We start from the raw sequence: 21735 nt of genomic DNA, 5'->3' as shown, positions 1-21735 counted from the left end.
ATGCAGGCTGCCTGAAGACCCTTTTCCTTATTAACTAGGGCCTTAAGTTTATTTTGCATTCAGAGAGAAGCAGTAACGCTCAAAACTGCAAGTCCTGAGCCTTGCAAAGTGCTGCTGGACCTTCTTTTGGCAAGCAATCCTTCTGTAAGTCTGTTGCAGTCTCCTTAAAGGCAAATTGTTGGGATCCAAATCATGATAATATGAGCTGAGGAATTATCGAAGAAAACCTCTCTGATCAAGTTAGTGTTGGGGTCGTGTTTTTGTGTGTGTGTGGTTGCTTTTTTTTTTCTCCCCCACTTCGTTCAGTTCTGTTTTTACACTGTTTGTTATTTTCCCCTCACTTCCAATATATTCATACTGCTCTTAAGTCAGAGCACTTCCCACAGCACTGAAATTCGACAGCCACACTTCCTACCCAATGTCCTCAATGGTTTCACCATTTTTAAGTACCAGGTTTGGGGCTGTGGGTGTCTGCATTTTCCAGTATCTTTCCTCTAAGACACTCTCTCTGCTGAAAGTCCAAAGCGAAATTCATCCCTTTCACACTTAAATTGCTTCCAAATGTTGCTCTTGTGGGTGGCCTCAGATTGCATACATGTCCACAGCTGGAACAGGATCACCTGCAAACACACTGATCCCTTCTCTTCAAAGCCAGATCCTCAGGTAGGCAAAAATCAGAACACCACCACTGACAAATCTGTCCTGATTTCTGCTACTCAAGGAGCTGACTACGCTCTCACAGAAAAATAAATCACAGAAACACTGAATGAGGGAATGGCTGAGGTTGGAAGGGACCTCTGGAGATCATCTGGTCCAACCCCCCTGCCCAGCAAGAGCAGCTAGAGGACATTGCACAGGATGGCATCCAGGTGGGTTTTGAATATCTCCAGGGAAGGAGACTGCAGAGCCTCTCTGGGCAACCTGTGCCAGTGCTCTGTCACCCTCACAGCAAAGAAGTGCCCCCTCATATTGATCAGGAATTTCCTGTGCTCCAGTTTGTGCCCATTGCCTCTTGTCCAGTCGCTGGGCACCACTGAAAAGATTTGTCATCATCCAGTGACACATTCTCTGGGCTCTTCTGGAGGAAAAAAGTGGTCTTCCATTAGGTTTCCATGACTTTCAAGGTGATAGGGAAAAGAGGCTATAGCTTTCTGATCCCACATAATACCCATCTAACAGCAGTAGGGTATCAGCCAGTCCTTTAAGAAGTGGCATTAGAGACTCCCTGGACTGCCTGGGACAATGCTGAAACCAATCCAGCCACGGGTGTTGCTAAGCTATCAGTAGCAAGAGATGAAGGAATCAAAAAAGAAAAAGTTTGGAAACAGATGAACAACTCTGCTCAGAAAAACAACAAGCCCAGAAACATCGGATCTGCAGGAAATCCAGAGACAGACACAGAACTACACCCCACTGCCACAGAAATAGGCTTAACTCATGTGAACTGACACACTGAAGGTACATGCACAAGTAAGGACTCCTCCAAACAGTAAGAGCTGAAAGACCAAGACATTTCTTATTAGTTTATTTATGACAACCAGCAAGAGTGCATTTTTCTTATCCAGGGACTTCCCAGTGATCTATTTATAATCTTGAAAATGTGCCAGGACAAGCGCATGAGTATACAAAAGCAACACCACTTTTTAAGGCCAGCAAATGTTGCTGGTTTGTCTTTGATTTACACATCTGTAACACTTCCTGCTACAGAAGCACAATGAAGCTTCTCATTGCATTAATCAATTTCCAAACGCGGTTAGAGAAGTGTTTTTCCTGACCTTTTCTGTTTTTTGTGGGTGGCAATATATCAGTCATCCTGGTACAATTACACAGTTTGAAGATGGCATTAACTCCACGCTGTTGTTAACACACACACAAATGCTTTTATTAACAGAGCTCAGCCTTGTTCACACATACATCATGCACCTCCATGGGTCAAATTTTATGAATTTGCTTGCACTCAGAACAAGAGCCTGTCTCACATTTATCTGTTCCCAAGTGGAAACACAAGGCTGAAGGATACTTTAAAAAGTTGACGAAAACGTGAATTTTTAACTGGTTTCCAAGTTTTCTGCATCAGTAATAAAAACAAGAACTGCTTAGAACTCAAAGTCACAACTGTTCGTGAAAAAAGAGAGATTGATGGGGCTCGGAAAGGGCTCAGAAGGCCAATGTCATGCCCAGCACACTGCTACGTAGGAAGCCAAAAATACCATGGTGACTGCACGCCTTCGCTACAGTCACGGGCTAGGATGACAATGCAATCCCTAAGTCACAGCCCAAAAGCATGCCCCAATCTAAACCTAGCTGTGCACTGCCCCAAAGTGTCCAACAAGGTGCAAAAAGCTGTGCCAGCCATATGGTGCGTTGCTGCTGCTGCCACACAGCCCAAAGGAAAAAGCTTTTCCAAAGCAGGGCACGGTCGCACGCTTCCCTGCCGCTCCATGGGCTGCCTGTGACGAAGCTCCAAGGCCACCTCCTGCAGATAAGAGGGCTGTGGGGAAGGGTTGTTGTAAAAATAATGTGAGAAACGCCATGTGGCCTGGGAAGTGCATCCAGTGCATACACACCTCTTCCTACCCACGCCGTTAGCTAGCGCGGCGGGCACGGTCCATCCGGCGCTTGCCATGGGACCCGCTGAGGCTTACGAGCTGCAGGAGGCCTCGACGTGACTGTTCCTTGGCCATGACCACGAACAAAGGATGGTGCTGCCCTAAAGCAGATACGCACTGTAATCTCTCCCAGGGAAATGATGGATCACATCAGAGTCCAAGAACAGCATGGTAAAGAATCCGGGACTGACTACAAGTCAATCATTTTAGCTTACAAATACAATGGCCAAAGAAAAAAATGTGGTGGAGGAGTTTTTCCCTGACTCAGCTATGGTTCAAGACCAACTAATGCTGCATCAGCCCTCCATTGTCAGCAGGCAGAACCAACAGGCACCCCCTGATCGTGCCTTGGACCCTGCAGCCTGGGCTCTGGGCAGCACCAGAAGCGTCGGTGCCAGGAGGGACCAGAAGAGCTTGGAGGAAGATCCCCGAGGGGACGTGCATCTCAGGGCTGACCCTTTGAAGAACAAGCTTGTCCGTGGGCAAACACCACTGAGGGAATAGGGTGAGTAATTTACTGTAGGGGGTAATTTGGAAGCCCACAAGTGGATTTAGACACCTACCCAGACCCTGCAGGAAGTTTCGGGTGAACCTTGCCATTCTCAAATCTTTACCTCACTCGCTGTTCCTATTGGAGTGAATTCTGTTTAAATCATTTTGTTAAATTTGCTGCTGACCAAACGCTGATGAAGTGCTGTTAAAAACATGCCATCTAACCTTGCTGTTTACAAAATAAATCCTAAATTGCTGCTACATTCAAGCTGTGTAAAATCTTTTCTGCATCCCACAAGATGAAAGTTCCATCATTTTGCTCCTAGAAGCCCCTCTCCATCTGCAGACGAAAGCTGCCCCTGCATGCGGGCAGCCAGGAGCAATCCCTAGGCTCCTTTCGGCAGTGGGTGCACCGCAGCCACCGCAGTCCCAGCGCCGTGGGGCATGCACAGACCTCTGACCTTCGGGCGTGCTGCTCCCATCCTGCAAGTGAACGGCTCCGCAAGCAGCTCATCACAGCCCTTCCTCAGCGCTTCCTGGACCCAGATCGCTTCTTACAATTGGAAGGGAAGGGGCAGGGCATCGCCTGCAATCACAGCGAGCTTAACTCTCACCGAAGGGACTGCCTGGTCCGAACAGACCGGAAAACACTGCCCCTTTTGACCAAGCGCACTGCAATGATTTTCTTCTTTTATTTATTTTACTCACCTTCCTTTCCTTCAGATTGGAACCAAAATTCTTTGCTTAGTGCCTTTATAGAGACTCATAACCAGCCTCCCATTAACACTGAAACCACTTTACATGGTGTAAAAGGTATTTAAAATAGCACTAAGTAGTAATTACACCCACTTTGTATGAATGACATTATATTAATGGGAATCGGGCTCCTAGTAATATTCTGCCTTTGAAGGAACACAAATGTTTCCTTCCCACTGCCTTCCTAATTCCCTTCTTCCCTGAATAAAGGAAACAGTCAGATGGTTAACAAGCAGATTATGCTGTTGAGTGAACCTCGCCTAAGCAATAAAGGCCTGAAGTTTGCCAATTAAATCATAAGGCTGTTCTCAGTCAGGAGGATCTTTCTGAAAAGCAGCAAGCTGCTTTTTCCGGACACTGAGAGAAGGGAAAGGTGGGGACGGCGATGATCTAAATGCAGGAGTTTTCGCTGGGGCAGGGCTTGCTCTTACAGCAACATCGCTGGAAATGGCAGCGCAATGTTTGCACAACAGACCTCGGCAGACAGATCCATTGACGGTGTCAGGAGAGGGGAGGAAAGTGAAATGCAGCGTGTGTTTGGGAGCCAAATGAGACAGGGCTTGTCTCATGCAAGCCCTATCTGCTTTGGCAGTATTCCTGCAAAGATCACGGACTTGTTTTGATCACTAAATATAGCACAGAAGAGGAATCCTGCTGCAAGTAGCTCCCCGCCAGCACTTGCTGTTTTACGCCGACGGAAGGAGAACACAAAAGAGAGGTTTGTCCAGCAAACGGCAACCGAAGCTTGCCAGCATCTGAAGGGCAAATTACAATTTTAATGATACGTCCTAGCCTGGCAGCTGGGAATTCATCAGATTTTCTCTCAAGCACGTCCAGCCTGGGCTGCAACAAGGCAAATTGCTGTTTTTCCCCATGTACCTCTGTTCAGACCCGAAGGGGCTGCCTCTCCAAGGAGCGAGCTTCTCACTTCCACATAGTTCTTTCAGCTGAAATTTCCCCCAGAAATGCTATTGGGGGTCTTTCTAGACACCTGCCTGTCAAAACCTGCATGCTCACATGGCTGTGCGGGTTTGGGACATGCGAAAAAAGCCCTTCAACCATGCTGTCTCCCACACCGGATGTGCAGGGACCCTCTCTGGTAGGAGAAAATCAGCACTTCGCTCCACGAAATGGAGCACTTTCGTTTTCTTTTTAAGACAAAACATCTTTTCCTTTGCTTTCAAAGAATTGGTTGCTTTAGGAAAAAAAAAAAAAAAAAAAACAAAAAAAAACACAAGCCTAAATCTCTAACTTACAGCATAGTTTCAACCTTCAGAATAACTTTTTGCGTGCAGCAAAAACCAAGCCAAACACTCTTATTCCTTCCTACCAGTGCAGCTGCCAGAGAGGACCAAACAGCCAAACTGCGCAGAGAAAACCCAGGTTAAAGACCTTGGTGCTCTACGCCTGCCTGCTAGAATAAATCACCGTACCAACAAAACACAGGTGCAATTGCAAAACCAAGGACTCCAAACCAGAGATAGCTCAGCATGAAGGACGCCTTACTTGTTTCGTGCACTCCCCCTCTGCGTGTGCAGGATGAGAAGGCTTCTCTCCAGGGCCCGAACCACAGCGCTGCCCAGCTCGCTTTCTTTTCGAACCAGGATTCCTCACACCGGAGAAAACACGGGATGAAGGAGCCCTGCGCATCTCCCTCGCTGAAAGGCAGCAAGATTACTAGCACCGAGTTACTTATGGACAAGTTCAGTCAAGCAACGGAGAACGCGCGTTGCGCAAGCACCGCCGCTGCGCCACGGCCAAGCAGGTGAGGTAAGCCACGAGCCATGTCTGGCATCCCTGGCCAAGCCCAGCACACCAGCACGTGTTTCGGTACAGTTTTCTCCCGGAGCCGCCGTCCTGGATGAAAGTCCAGTAAGGAGCTGGCGTGTGACCACGGACACGCGCCCCTGGCACAGGATGTGCCTCAGTTTCCTTACAAGCCCTGCACAGCTTTCAGCGCAGTGAAACGGGGGGCTGGCTCTTCTGAGAGCCTTTCCAAGAAGGAACGCGTTAAGAGTCCCTTCCAAACCACTCGAAGGGGAAGACTTTGCTTGCAGAGGATACCTACAAAGCCTGCCTGCAGCACCAGAAAGGCCCAGCCGCTCTGCAGGAACACCGCCTGCTCAGACCTTCATTGTGCAAGTATCTGCTTCCTCCCCCTCAGAAACTGCTGGGGTGCCCCTGGCACACAAATGGGAAGAAAATTCAGATTTTTCCCTACTCCAACATGCAGCCAGCTGTGCTCTTACTTCCCTCTTACAACAACAAGCTCTGCCTCCTCCGTCCCCAGGGTATTTCATCACCAACATCCCACCCAGATCTGCGTAAGAAATAGTTTTGCAAACAATTTATCAGAAACCTTTCTTTCACCCCCCTCTTTTTTAAAAAAGAAAAACAGCAGTAAACCTGCCAGTCTGCTATCTTTGAAACCACTTGTTACCATCTGAGTGGTTGATGAAGCAGGTTGACAATACCAGGAAATACCTGGAATTGATCTTCAACATTTATTTTTGGAGACTGGCTTTTCTTGCAACTCCTATTTAATGGCTTGCTCCTTCCCTCCTCTTCCCATTTGTGCTCCCTGGAATCAGTCTGCAGCTTGTTTCACCTCTTGGAGCTCAAGCACGGACCTCCTACACAGAACTTCAGGATGCAAACCCAGGCTCACACAATACGCTCTTTCTATTCCACTGCTCTCATATTCTTTCTCTCTTATCAAAAAGGATAAGGGGACGCTCTGGTATTTGTCTGAAACTGGAGATGCAGCCGATCCATGTAGTGCTCAGTACTCGCCTGTACTCCGTATCTCTGTTACACAGCAAATTCCTTCAGCAAATTCCCCCCCAGACACCCAGCTCATTTGGCAAAGGAAGCCTTTCTGCTGCAAACTAGTTCTCCACACAGGAGAAATCTCATCCTTACCCTACCTGGTTCACCTGTGCAGGTAAGTTAAGCTTTTTCCAGAAGAGCTGGTGCTTTTTTCTTTTTTTTTTTAAATCATGCCACTAAATAACACAGCAGCAGCAGCCACACTTCACAGAGGACCAGGTCACAGTTTCCCAGGCACCTCCAAAGCTCCCCGAGGTCCAACTGAGTGTTTCATTTCAAGTTTCATATAGGTCAGTTTAAAGAGTTTCCACAGACCATTAAATAATCCTACACGCTGTTTTATGCCGCAGCAAGCCTGAGGTGAAGCAAATTTAACCCTAAAGGTTAAACCCTAAGGTTTAACCATTTTAAAGCACGCCTGCAATCATTCACACCAGCCCAGTGAACACTCAGTAATTCAGCTGCATTAACACCTATGACATTTTGCTAATTCCTTTTACAAAAGGGACATGTACCTACCAGGTGCCATCCACCACCAAGAGCTGAGCAGCCGGCGTCCCCCTGGGACAGTGGCAGGTCACGAGGCAGCCGCAGGGCGCCCGGGCACACCTCTGGGATCCTGCCGTCATCGCCACTGCCTCCACCTCTGCCACCAGCCTGGTGGGCGACCTTGAAAAAGCACAAATCCCCCTTGGCCTCTTATTTATAGCAGACGATTGTCTCTTTCTGAATCCGCTGAGCAGCCAGGGGAGGAGGACGGCGCCGTGTGGGACATCGCTGCCCACTCCTTGCTCCCAGGTAGAGCCTTCCAGGCTCCACCGACCCGCTCCACGCAGAGGCTGGGTCTGGCAGAAAGGAGGACACGAGCAGCCCTCCCAGAAGCTGCCCTGCGGTACGAGGCGCTTTGGCTGAGGTTCAGCCCTCCTGACATTAAACAGCTACAACAGAGATGCCTCCGTGTGCCTCCATTGTTTGGACAGGGGAGAAACAATGGAGAGAAACAGGCACTTTTAGGGCAGTTTGTCCGGTGTATTTTTAGACGTCCAATTCAGCGCGGATGAATCATGGCCCAGAAGTGTTTGTTCCTCTCTGGTGACTATGAAAGGAGTCTGGACAACTGTCTCCCGTGCAGACAGCTATGCTGTAGTTCGGCGAGACGAATCTCACACTTTTAAGCTGGGGGAAAGGACATAGAGAAGCATTCCGGGCTTTCCACAGAGGTGAGAAATATCACCTCTGCCAGAGACACAAGGTGCAAGTGCCCCGTGCTTCCCTCCCTCGTAAACTTCTTGCAACTCAACAAGATGCAGTCGCCTTCGCTGAGAGAGCTTAGCTTTGCTGGAAGAGCCTTGTTTAATCGCTGAACTTCGAGCTTTCATGGAGTACTCCTACAAGCAAAGCTCCATGTTGCTCGCTGCACGAGAGCTTCCAAGAAGCAGGGCACGATGCTCGTGGGGCAGCTTTCATTTCTCTCCCTGTACCAGTGGTTATTAGGTGGTTATTACCAGCACAAAACAGAGCTCTCACTAGCACAAACCAACACAACGCCACTTCTGAAGCTGCCCAGGTGCAGCGTCTTTACAACTCTTTGTGGCCAGCCGTACGTCGGCCACAGATCCACAAGGCACGGTCAGCCGCACGTTCCCCTCTCCACCTCCACCTTTCACTTCATCATTCACCAACTTCTTGTGTTTCTTCTGGCAAGCACCAAGTCAAATGATCCAGAAAGTAAAACTTCTTCCTGTACAATCCACATTTCTGCCTCCTCCCTACACTTTCATAGAAGTAATTACAAGTGTTTGTTTTCTATCTTAATTGTCATTTCCTTTGACAGAACTCACAGCCCGAGCCTTAAAGCTCAAACACTTCATACTATTCTTTCCTCTTTTTCCCCATCCCTGGCCGCAAACAGTATTGCTTGTATCAGGGTCAGCAATTCCTTCAAGTCGTCTCGAGCCAATCTGCGCAGCTGCATTGTTTGGGGCGTTATCAGCAGGCTGCAGGAACAAGAAAGCAAACATGCCTCCCTGCGAGACACCAGAGGCTGGAGTTAAGCGTGGAGTGGAGCTCTGCCCCGTTTCCCCCCCTGTGGGGAGATACCAGCCTACCAGCCCTTTCCCCAGCACAGATTTCTTTTCCCTTCCAGTGTGCTCTGCTAAGCGAAACACAGGTTTTTCCCCACTCCCTCTTCTGCCCCTGTCCTGGCCCTACAGCATCTCCAGAGAAGCAGCTTTCTTCATCTCCTGCTGTGAAGACAGTGAGCTAGGTGATCCATAGAGGCTGTCTTCTTCGTAGCCTCACTAGCACCAGGGTTTGCGTCCCACCATCCATGAGGACCACAGGAAGCTGGTCAGAATTCACAGCCCCCTTTAGCCTTCCCATTGCCACTCTGCAATCCCTTTGCAAACAAAATGCCCCAGACATCTTCCCCCTCCTGGCATTACCCCAAAACGTGTTCATCCTTCACAGCAGCTACTCGCTGCTGACACCCTTCATGCTCCATGGGACACGAGTCAGTCCAGGAAGGGCAGTCAGATCCATGTTCTGTGGGGTTATATACACTATCAATTTATGATTCATGGTCCAGTAGCTGCAGGTGCTGCTGCAATTGTAATTTCCTCCTTCTCCCGGGCAAGCAGCAGGTCTGCACAGGAGGGAGCAGGGTGAATGTGGCCTGGACGTGCCACTTGTGCTCTCAGACATGTATTTGTGATCCAGACCAATTCAGCCTTAGCTGAAGTAATAACCTACCCCAGACCTAATCCCAGGATCGACCCTCTCCACAGAGCACAGCTGAGAAAACCCAAATAAACCTGACCTCCCAGCAGCTGTGCGGCCAGCGAGGATGAGACCTCAGTCTCAGTTACAGGAGTCTCCCACCCACACTGGTCAGGGATGAAACTCAGGCAAAGGAAGATTAGGTGAGAGGTATATGAAATGTCACCTTCCCTTTAATCGCAGCTTATGGATCCGGTCCCAAAGCGTTACTCATACTGCTCCACACTCCACACGTATAATCCCACCGACTAATCCGGCTGCTTGTTCAAACAGGCACGTTGCTGGGAGTGTTCCCTCGCAATCGCTGGCTCCCTTTCCAGTGTTTCTGCAAGTTCGCAAGCAGAGACTACATCCTCTCCCACATCTAAAGCCCTGTGACAGTTCAAAACAAACTGCAGAAAAGCTAGGGAAAGTGCGGTGGCACACATGGCATGCTTTCAAAATGAGAAACTTCACTACCAATCGGTAGGTTCTCCCCCCAGCACTGCCAGGTAATGCTGGGGAAACACTTCAGTTGTGGTAAGCAGCAGATAAGCATCTCCTTGAGCATATACATATAAGCATCCCAGCTGCTAGGCTTTTAAAACCAATATTCACTGTGCTCCAGGGAGGAAAAGGAGTGGGGTAGACTGGCTGAAAGGCACAGCTTCGCTCGTAAGAGTCTGGATCAGCCCTTCGCATCTCCCTATACAAAATGGGCCATTGAGAGTCCAGTTCTAAAACAGAGTCGCAGTTGCTAAGAAAACAGCGCTGCAAACAGATGTCAGGAGATGATTCATGAAGTAAAGGCATATCCCTGTACTACAGATAAACCCAGATGAATGGGGCTCTTTATACCTGATCTTTCAAGCTGTGCCTCTTCTTGCCCTCTTTGGGATTTCTTCTTTCATTCATTTCTATATTCAGATGGAGAGGAAACTGAACGGAGCTGAACTTGCTGTTTATGGAATTAACTATGGTAAAGGGGGGTTACAATGAACTCCGTAAAAGGGCTAAATTGTGTCCATTTTTCCACCCAAACAAAGACTTACCAACACAAGAATCAACTGTGCCTGAAACCTACCAAAAGAAGTAACATAAAATCCCCAGTAAAACACTACAAAGGAGGGAATAGTAGCAATTGTCCTTTTGCTACTTGCATTTATAACATAAACTAACAGCCAGGGAGATAAAGCATTTTAAGCCTATTAGATCATTAAGGCATACTGCTTCTTGAATTACTTCATTGTGTCTATGCTTAAAATCTTTGCCTGACAAATACATAAAAAATAGCTAGCACACTCCAGGACCAGCTGTGTGCTGACACCACCAGAGTTCTCATTTACTTTAATGAACTTTTGATGAGATTTAATTAGAGGAAATAAGTTCCTTTGCACCCCTTAAACTGTCCTGCTCAGTTCTTAGCAAGGTCTGATAGCTGTGGCACTTAAAAAGCAGTTTTCTGATGTTATTTGTAAGTAGACATTTAAATAAAGGAGCTTTCATATAGATAGCTGTATGGCTTTGCTATAGATAGCTACAGTAAAGCCAGTTATCATTCGTCACCCTTCGTGATGAGGAAGAGAAGAACAACCACCATTTATACACTTCTGAATACGTATTTGTACAGCATCCAGCACAAGGGGGACCCAAACATTGCCACAGCACAAATCAGCACAGTGCTCACTGCAGTCACTGCTAGATTTTCCCTCCAAGCTCCCGTGTGCCACTGCCTATCCCCCTGCTCCTTGCAACCCGTCCCCATCCCCACTGGCAGGTGCCGGGGCCTCTGCTCCCCTTCCACAGCAGGTCCAAGTGGCCCCACAGCACCCCTCCTGCTCCCACCACAACGTGCCCTGCTTTGTCCTGGGAATCTGTTACTTCGGCTGCCCTGATTTTAATGTGAGGTGGCTGTGTGTACTGTTGCTGTGTGTAGAGTTAGCAGCCGCCACTGTGCTCCTTCATGAGCCGTAAAACAGTCACAGAAGAGGCAGGAGCCCATGGCTCAGCTCACCAGGTGCCAGAGGCCACGGGTGTCCTTTTTTAAGGTATCACGTTTTGACCAGAGGCATAAACAGAGGTTTTGTTAGCTTGGCCAACACACAGTCACAATAACTAGCCACGGTCCTGCACATGGCACTTCTGCCTTTGCCTGTCCTGTGATGGGTAAAGCGCTCCTGAAAGCAATGATGGAGAAAAACGAGTGAATGATGGAAAGAGGGGGCAGAGGACAGGTGAGACACGGGGCACCCTGACAGGGGGGCACTGAGGCGCGAGGAACATGCAAACACCGAGCTGACAAAGGATGGAGAGGCAGTGAGAAGCCCTCAAACAAACTTGCCCAAAGTTTTCTTGTCTGGGTGTTTCGAGGAAGCCGAGAAGCAAGCACCTGCTCTGCCTCCATGCTGCTGCGGCACCCCTCAGGGAAAGAGAAGGGATGGAAGAGGAGTGTTTGGGGGGACAGGGAGGGGATCCCTGAGCCTGAGGCAGGTCAGTGCCAAGGCAGGGAGCACCATCCCCACAGGCAGTGACTGGAGAGCAAGCAGGGGGTGCCTGAGAGCCGGGCTGGAGGCAGGGCTGAGGAGAAAGAAGCCCTGAGCAGCGCGGGAAGCACGGGCAGGGCTCAGCGCCTCAGCCAGGAGGCTGCAAAAAGGTAAAACCACCACAGCAGCACAGCCCTGGAGCCAGCACAGAGCCCCCCGCAGCACACCGCTACTTTTCGCTCCGGAGACAACTTTGCCCCGGCCAGCACCCACCGGCTCTCCCCGCACCGCCTTCAGGCGGGACCCACCGCCCCGGGATCCCCCCTATACCCCCCCCAAGGCTGTGGGGAGCCGGGCTTTTGGGCGACAAAACCCTCCCGCGGCCCTCCGAGGGAACAAAGGCGGCGGGGAACAAAGGCGGGCAGGTACCGCCGCGGCGGAGCCCAGCCGAGCCGAGCCGAGCCGTGCCCAGCCCAGTCCAGCCGCTGCTCCCCACACAAAGGCGCGGCCGCGCCGCAACTCGGGGTGCCCGGCGGGGCAGACTCACCGCGGCGGCGGGTCCGGGTGGAGGCGCTGAGGGCTTGGGCGGCGGGACGAGGAGGAGGAGGAGGAGGAGAAGGAGGAGGAGGAGAAGGAAAGGGGGGAAGGAGGAGGAGGGCCCAGGCACCCGCCGCTCCCCGCCCGCGGCCGGGAAAGCGGCGAGGCCGCAGCCCCCGCACCCCCGGGGCGGCGCGGTCCGGCCCCTGCTCCGCCTCCATCGGCCGCGGCCGGGTGAAGGAGGAGCGGGGCCCCGCTGGGCTGGCCGGCCCCTGAGGGGGTCTCCTGTCCCCCTACTGAACAGCCGGAGCTGTTTTCGTTTCACTCGGTTTGGTTTTTGCTTCCCATCCCGGCCCGAGCAAGCTTGCTCCCTCATCAGCGCTTGCTCCCCTCAGCTTGCTCCCTCGCCTTGCTTGCTCCCCTCGCCAGCCCCAGCTGTGGGATTTGCCGGTGTTTTGTCCCCCGAGCTGAGCAGGGCACCGCTGTGCCCCCTGCCCCAGCTGCTGGAAGCAGGCAGGGGAGGCCACAGTGTGTGTGTGTGTCTGGGTGTTTGGGGTGAAGGGTCGCGCTGGAGGTAAACAAGGGCACGAAAGATGTGTCCGTAATGATAAGAACCATTCCCTGGTCTGGGATGGTCTGAACTAACATGGTACAAAGAAGTAAAACACTTTTGCATTGCCACAAACCTGCAGCACCCTCAGATCATGTTTAGAACCTCAGAAACCTAAGCAGACAGAAACTGGAGACCTCTCCAGCTCCTGCTCCATCCTATATGGCCGCAGCATCCTTCCCTGTGCCCAGCTCCCTGCAGCCGTGCGTGGACATCCAGCCTGGTCTCAGGGGCACATCACCCACCTTTGCCTAGCCAGAGCTCTCAAAGTGTAAATTGGGACCACTTATGTGAACACGGAAGAACTTAGATGTTTTTTTACAAACTTCAAGGAAGGGTTTTAGTTTTGTGGGGGTAGGAGGAAATTTCTTATTCTCTTTGGGACTGCGTAGCTTTTGGCTACAGACTTCACAAAGTGAGAAGATGCAGCTAGTGGGAACATTTGCTTTATGCACTCAGAGTTCAGCTAGCTATCCAAAGAAAAAAGAAACTTTCCAAAAACCACTTCCTGCCAGTGCCAATGCATCAGTTTTCTCATGAATCTGTGCTGATAAAACATCAACCAACTTAAAAAAGTAGAAACAAGCGAGGTCCTGCATTGGAAGGCTACAAAGCCAAATGTTCCACTCCTTCCTGCCCTCCTCCTTATAACTGAACTTATAACTGAAGCTCTTCCAGATTTGGACTCCTGATTATCCATAACATTTTTAATTATTTTTTTCCCTCCAGGTACAAATGAATCTTGCACCTTTCTGAGTGCTATTTTAGTTGGAGTCAAAGGACGCAACGTGTTGCAGGAGCACCAGTCAAAGCTGGTTACAACCTGACTGCCCTGCCTTGGCAAGCACCTGCTCTGATTCATGCTGCCTTTGTGACAAATCAACCCACAAGTGTTTTTTGTGAGGTTGCTGGGGTTTCTATAACATTTGCGTAACGGTGGTGTTGTCTTTGATATTCCACGGACACGGATTAAGGCAGAGGGATGCATTCAGGCAGTCTGCCACAGTTTCCTAATTTCTGTGTTACGGTTACTGTAGTGCATTGCTCAGAGTGAAAAAAAAAAAAAAAAAAAAAAGCATTTCCGACGTATTTACTACTGTTGACTGCTAAATGTCAGTCTTGTGTTTAAGTAAGGGAGAAAAGATGGAACATCAAAACTAAGCTCTGTTCCTTCAAGAATTATTCCAAAACTCCTCTTGCTCGCTTGGAGACTCCTCCCCACCCCATCAAATTCAGCAGAAAATGTCTCATGGAGTCTTGACCTTTTGTGCCATGGAGCATTATCGCTCCATGCTTTTCCTGCTGGCTTAACCCTGCCATGAATCACACAGCTCCTCGTTCCAGCTTACACAGCGCTGCAGCTATCTGTCATGCTTTGTCAAACACAAGCATAGGTCCCAGCCCAAGGTGCTTGTTTTCACTTAAATTATTCATTTCATAATTAGCTTGTAAAGCACTTTGAAGACACAACACGAAGTGTTATTAATGCTAAGTAGTATTATTGGACAGGCATAATGCAGGCAATTAAATAATAATACTGTCAGAAAAATGGTGTGAGACACAAAGGTAAAATTAAGTCGTAGATGCCTACTTTATATCCAAATCTTCCGGCTGTAGATTACTCGGTACAACCTGAAACTTTGAAAATAAGCTTTCATCTCTCCTTTTATACCCAGCCCTCCAGCTAGGAACTGGAAGAGCCCTGTGCTCAGATTAATGCTCTGACAGGTGAATGGGTGCTACCAGTGACACTAGCAAGCTGCTGCTGTGGATCAGTCTTTGTGGAGGACGAGCAACAGCTGGAAGCTGTGTGATCAGGGCTCTCAGCTACCACCCACCGGTGTCCAACATGAGCTGACAGGTTTCCAGGGCACTGGGGTAAAGACCCACAGAGCAGCACTGCAGGCTACAACCAGCAATGGTGAAGCTAACCACGGTGGGCATGATAAGCTCTCACAACTCCTGTGTGCCCTCTGGGTGAGCATATGATCGGTTCTGCAGCATGTCCTGCCTCAGCGTTTCCATACCACTCTACCCAGCAAACTCACAGAGCTGGGTGCTGCAGGATATGTCTCACACAAGGCATCCAGGTATCTCATGCTTGCAGGTTCTGCGTGGGTGAAGGGCATGAGCTCCGTGGCAGGACGTCCCTTCTGCAGTGGAGAATTTGCATGACTGGAATCCAGCATTGGAGGGAGATCAAATTTCCTGAGTCCACTGGATAAAGTGTTAACTCTGAAGGATAGTGGTGGCTGTGTAAACTAAGTTTGTGTGGTTACTACAAGTCATGTTTACCCTCCGGCATGCCAGAGCAAACCTTTGGCCTGGTGACCCTTCTCTTTCCCCTGCATGCAGCCCCTCATGCTGTGCTAACACACTGTGTGTGCTGGAGCTGGGAGATAGATGAAAACTAGCCCAGAAGAAGAACATTTTGTTTTTATCTGGATCGTGCCTAGCATTTGATGCTGGTATGCACACAAACAGGTACAGCTGAGGAGGCAGCAGGATGCAGTGGCGAGATGGGTACAAACAGCACAAGCTGGAGCTGGGAACAGACCGGTACAGCAAGAGAACAAGGGACCAGCACCGTGCCAGAAACCTCTGCCTCCACACCTGGCTGCACTCCCCTCACCCCATCCCTTGCAGGAAAAAATGGGAAAGGGCAAGGAGAGGTGAGAGTAGAAACTCTTGGACTTTCCTACTCTCCTCCCTGCTGATGCAGCAACACGGAGGAAGCAGGGTGGTTTTTCAGGCGTCATTTTTGGTGGCAGCGCTCTGATGGAGCGGTTGGCTTACGCTCCCTCCATTGTGCTGGTGCAGCTCTTTGTGCAGTTGTGTAGTCAACCAGATCTGGAGATGGCTTAAAAAAAGCAGCACCCTCCCCATCCCCATTATTTTCACCCTGGCTCAGCGCCCAGGTACGATTCACCTCCTCCCTGCAGAGGTACAGCTGGAGCAACAGCACTGGAGGAGGAAAGGAGCCGGCAAGCAGGGGTCTGCCTAAATCCACAGTGCCCCCCAAAATGGCCCATGGCACAACCCCTGGAGGAAGGTTTCTCCCACTCAGCAATCTCAGGCAATGTGTTTGTCAGAACTGGGGACATCAAAAAAGAGGGAAGAAAGGTTGAATCCACACAGGCACGTGCAGGATTTGCATACTTTTTTCCTCTGCAAAACATAAAAGGAAGCCTGAATGTAATCACGTTAGAAATGCTCCCTTTCCCCCTCCCATTTAATCTGAACATTATGTATGACAGTGTCCTCAGCCTATAAACCCAGCAGATCGCTTAGGCAGGGACGTTGCCTTTAACACCTGACTGTCCTGCTGAAGTCAGTGACAACACTTGCGTGTTTAATGTTACACATGCTTAAATGCTTCGTGAGGTCACCAGCTAATTTAAGGACAGAGAAGAACAGCTCCAGAAGAGAAAAATAGGTTAATAAACTCATGGCAAATCTGTAGGAAAACTGGAGTAGGTTCATAATTATTAAATCTACATCCTTCAAGGTAAATAACTTCACTTTTTCTTTAGTTCTCTTTTCTCTCTGATTTTGCCCATGGTCTATGTTTCCTAACTAAAGACAAGACTGAAGACTTCTACACCTAAAAATGAGCATCAGAGCCTTACAGCAGCCTCCAGAAATCTGTACCACACACTTACATCTTCCTGTACAGCATCCTGTGTGAGATGTTTCAGAGGGGAAAATATCTTAATGTATCCAAGAGGAGGTGCTGAGCACACTGGTCAGGGTGAACTCCCACATTTCTCATATTGGAGGTACCAGCCTCTGCTCATATGAAGACACAGCCCAGGCTACTCTCATGAAGACAGGCACCTGCAATCTGAATTGATCAGGGCTCATTTTGTTCCACTTACGATGCATGGCCTGTGCATGAATAAAGGTTTCCAGTCCACATTTTCCCATCTCTCAAATTGCACCAGCTCCTTGGTTGCAGGCAAGGCAGATTTGTTAGGCAAAGTGGCACAATTTTAGGTTCCACCCTGAAAATTAGAAAGTCAAAGCCAAGCACTTCCAGCCCTCAGTGCCAGCTGAGCAAAGTTTCACATGTTTTTACTGAGGTACCTCCAACCTCTCTGACTCGTGCTTCAGGTACTCGAGTGCCTTTTTGGATCCCGCTAAAAGCCTTGCATTCCTGATGGTCTTTGTGGGCTGTGTTTTAGGAGCCTGTTAGACTGACTGTAAGACCTTGACCTCATCTTATCAGTAAACTCAGGCAAGGTTTTGGGCTCAGAATCCCCTTATCTCAAACTCTAAAGTTTATCCACTTTTTTCCCTTCAGTTAGCCTAATGAAAATATTGCCTCTTCTGCCCTCAGCCTGTTGCTGCTGCAGCACCTGTACTGCGATGGGTTTGCCTCTGCTTCCTTTGCACCACCTCCAGCCCTGGGCAGGCTGCAGCCCACTTTCCAACATGACTTGATGGAGAACAAAAAAACCCTCAATGGAAGGAAGTGGGGTTAAGGCTTCTTTGGAAGCAGGATTCAGTAATCCCAATCACCACCTTTAAAAATTTGTGCCCTTGGGCCCCGGCCAGCCGTCCGCTCTGTCAACATCTTCACTGCCAACTTCACTAACACAGGCACACAAATGTAAATCTTGTGTGAAGAGGATTAAGCCCATTCTGTTTTTATGGCCTATGAAATGTCTGCTGCCCTGCTGCCACTACACGGTGGTAAATGATACAGAAAAAGGGAATTCAGGTTGATATAGCATCTTCAGAATTGTAAAGGAAAAAATGTAATCGCAGAAACTACCAGCCAGTAAAGTACATATGCATACAAGGTTTATTCTAAGTCAGAGGCTAAAAGCCTGTATCGTGCCAGATGCTGGTTGAGGTACATTAATTTTTTTCCTGCAAAATAAGATTAGTAACACCAATTTTCCATGCATTCAAGTTTGGGATTTCATCTGCAAGGGGATTAAATCTCGAGCAAACATGAGTCTGCCTGGATACTGCCTTACCCTGTGTATGGCTCTCACTTGGGATGAGACCTGTGCTATTTAGCAATCCCACTACAAAGATTATTTCTTCACCAATAACTCAGTAAGCTGAGATTTGCAAGAAGGACTGAGGGAATTAGTTGCCTGGTTTCTTAAATTTCAGTAGGATGTATGTATCTGACTCCCTTAGGCTGACACTTTCATACATGTGTAAAGACTAGAAAGGTTTTTGTTCTGTTTTGTTTTGTTTTGCTATAACGTTTATGATTGGATTTCAGGCAACATCTTTTGATTCCAGGTTTCTGTAAGCTTTGTGTATGGCTCAGATCTCATAGTAGGACCTCTATGTAAATACCACTAAATAATTGTTATGATTATTAATAGAGTAACTCCACAGAGTTGTCAGCAGAAAAGCAGCCAAGCTATGTACATGTATTTGCTCAATGAAAGGTGCAGAATTAGGAGTATTTATGCACAAACCTGAAAAGCAGACAATATTTAAAATGTACTCCAGAGCAGAACATATAATTAACTTTTCATTACCTTTATTATTTTCCAATTTATACTGGTCTAGCTCAAGTCTCATTCAGCCCTTAAGTGTGTGCAGTTGCCATTGCCTTCAGTGTAACATATTCTGTAGGACCATAGCTTTATTGGTCGCAAGGGGATAAATAGGGACTCTGATGAGATATTACACAAATGATGGCATTTGCTAAAGTGAAAATCCAGCTTCCTGGCAGACATTCATGCACATTCTACCTCTGTGCTTCATTTTTCGATCCTCGCAGCTAAGATTTTGTGCAGACCAGACAGAAAACCGATAGACTGCAGTGACCCCTTGTTTTGGTAGTTAGTGCTGTTTGTTTTGGCATCAGGGCTATATTTAGTAAACTGTCATCTGTTATAATTTGTTTGGGGCAGCTCTGATGTTTTGAGAAGCGTTCACTCTTCGGCATCACACGGAGTCTTTAAATTGCTCCTTCGTTTACACACCCGGCTATTTTAAAAGCAGCTTTAGGGGCTGTGTCATCTCCCTTGAACCCTCTACAAGGATCCCGAGCTGATGAACCCTTCTGCAGCAGTACAGCAAGCTGTTAGCTCCCGGGTAAACAGCTTTGTGTTTATTCGTAATTGTAAATAGCTTTCCTGAAACCAGGGGAAAAGTGTACGAAACAAGTGGCTGTCATGTTTTCTGACTGTGACTGGCTTTCCCTGCAGCGTGGCCCAGTCCCCCCAGGGGTGTCACCCTCCTCATGACAAACCCAGCTATTTTTGGCTGTCGAGGGCCTGGTGCTGGGCACGGGGGGACTGTCTGCTCCTCTTGGCCCCGCTCTGCCGAGGGCAGCCACCAGTAATGTGCCAACACCCATCACGTGCCTCCTTTCTCCAGCCCTCCCAGAGGCTGCGTACGTGCCAGGGCCTCGCTTGGAACTGGAGGGGAAAACAAACAACCGTGTTATTTTGTGTTTTGCCTTAACATCAGGGTGTCAGCAATCAGCGACATGAAGGGAGGGAAGGAAAAAGTCAACAAGAGCCCACAGTAGCACAAAGCTTGGGTTAAATCAGCGGCATCCACAGGCAGGACCCCATAGCCCCTGCTCCCCACAGGCCTCCTCACCCCATCCTGCCCCTCAGGTGCAGTTCAGGGGGAGCCCATCACCCCTTCTGAAGCCAGCTTTGGGCTTTTTCAGCCAGGTAGGGCAGCAGCAACCCCTTAATCCTCTCCCTTCATCCCTAATTGCTCCTCACACTGACTTTTCCTGTGACATGGCCCAGGCCTCTCACTCAGGGATATGACCAAGGCCTCAGCATGCAGCTGAGCCGCCCCCTCCGGCTTTGGGCACCATCTCCCATCTGCTGTACGGTCAATCTCTTGTCCTTGTTCTGCAGAAATAAATATTTTTTCCAAATTTCAGTTTCTGGAGAATATGTATGGATGTGCAGGCCAGCATGATATACTACTATGTATCACATATACTGCTGGTGTGTGAGAAAGCAAGGTCAAAAGGCAGACTTTGCAGGTGCAAGGGAAATTTTGTGATGATTGCAGTTCTGGAAGTTATTGTTATTAGGGTTTGTAGTGCTGGGTGTAACAGAGTTGTTCAGGGTGCCTGTGCAGGGGCTTATTGCTGCTGGAGATGGGTAGGGCTGCGACCGACTCCAGCCTCTGCTGGTTAAAGCGATGCCCGAGCCTCACCGGGGTTTGGTGGTTAAAATGTTCCCAGGGAGCAGCCCCAGGAAGAGGGGACAGAGGTGTCCCTGGAAGAGCAGATGCTCATACATGAGAAGGAGCAGCAGAACAGGGAGTAAATATGGGTATGCAGAGCACTGAAGTCCTGGCACAGCTAGGATTTGGATGCGGCATGGTTGAGGTAAGACCTCACCACTGCTCCAGGAAACATTTCAGTCCTCCCCCACCACCTTCAGCTGGGTGGTCTCCATGCCTGTTTGACACTGGGACTGGCTCTTGTGGGAGCCATAAATCCCAGCCTAAATGAGCCAACACAGCTGAAGAATGGCCCTGAGGAAGGCATGTAGGTGGTTTTCAATGGGGTGACCAGATCCAGCACATGGCTCCACGGCTGATGGATCAGAAAAGGGAGAATGGGTTGCAGCTCCTAGCAGCTCTATCCATGTAGGTAAGCATGAGCCACTTTTGTTCAAGCTGATTTAAGCAGGGTGGTCACAGAGGGGAAATACCATGCCAAGCTGCCCCGTCTGTGCCCCCTCTTTCCTTCTTACAGCATGTCTAGTGATGAGAGGCCCCTGAGGGTCAGCCTAACCAGCAGATCCAACAGAAAACAACTTTCCATGGCGGTAGTTTCTGAGATGTTTTCTGCTCAATCTGACAGCACGTGTGGCTGAGCAGTACTCGCTGACCACACTGAGATCTCACCACCCACAGAGCTAAAACAACCAACAGCTCTTTGCAAAGAACAAAATCAGCTTCTGGCTGGGCTGGTTTAGCTCCCTGACTCACTGTGCCGGTGTGCACCAAAGCAAAGTGGGGATCAGGAGAACTGGATTCACCGGTGGTCTGATGAGCTGAGCTGTACCCTCGAGTCAACCCTCCAGCATGGCTGGGTTCAGGCACAGCAAAATGGGACCACAGCAAGAGATGCAATGCCAGCCAGCAGGAGGACACCAATGGTGACAATTAGGCAGATGTGTCACTGACCTCGGATGAGGAACCAGGTCAAGGTCTCTCCAGGTGATACAAAACAAGCTGCAGGCAGACGTGCACCCTGTATTTCTATAAATAGTACCTGATAAAAGAAAATATCTCAGGGTGAAGCTCAACTCGTGCCTGTCTAAGCAAAGGTAAGCTGGATGTGGGGGAATGTGCCTCTTGGAGCAATGAGATCAGTCACTTGCATGTGCCACCAAGAAAGCCCTGTGTGACACAGAGATGCTTTTGTTCCACTTCTACCATGGACCAAAACAAAATGTAAATATCTCTCAAATATTTCAGCTTCAAAGTATTATTCCACACTGTTTTAATAACAAAGTTCACTGTGTAATTTGGCTCCGTGCTCCTTGTTCACTTCAGGCGAGTCCAGAAGTGAAATGGAAATGGGGTGAAAAGCCAGAAGTGCAAAGAGAAGTTGTTCACAGCTGATATTTAGTTCGTGCCATTAAACCTTCATTTTCAATGCTGCTAATCCTTCATTTTGATGGCAACTTTGAAGATTGCTTAT

The 21735-nt window shown here is 49.0% G+C and overlaps 1 protein-coding gene across 7 annotated transcripts in view; it reads right to left on the bottom strand.

Moving 5' to 3' along the window:
- Window positions 1-12629, bottom strand: part of SYNE2 (spectrin repeat containing nuclear envelope protein 2) — a 187370-nt gene extending 174741 nt beyond the window's left edge. For 4 of the 7 annotated variants that reach the window (XM_038179355.2, XM_072038196.1, XM_072038194.1 and 1 more), the window contains exon 1: window positions 12474-12628. The gene's annotated coding sequence lies outside the window, so the exon portion shown is untranslated. Of the gene's footprint in view, window positions 1-5363; window positions 5534-12473 lie in introns of those variants that run through there. The other 3 variants (XR_011809434.1, XM_072038197.1, XM_072038193.1) reach the window with 2 other exon arrangements.
- Between the last annotated feature and the right edge of the window lie 9106 nt (window positions 12630-21735).

Source organism: Anas platyrhynchos, chromosome 5 (assembly GCF_047663525.1).
Source record: "Anas platyrhynchos isolate ZD024472 breed Pekin duck chromosome 5, IASCAAS_PekinDuck_T2T, whole genome shotgun sequence".
NCBI lineage: Eukaryota > Metazoa > Chordata > Aves > Anseriformes > Anatidae > Anas > Anas platyrhynchos.
This window is presented reverse-complemented; position numbering and strand designations above follow the sequence as displayed.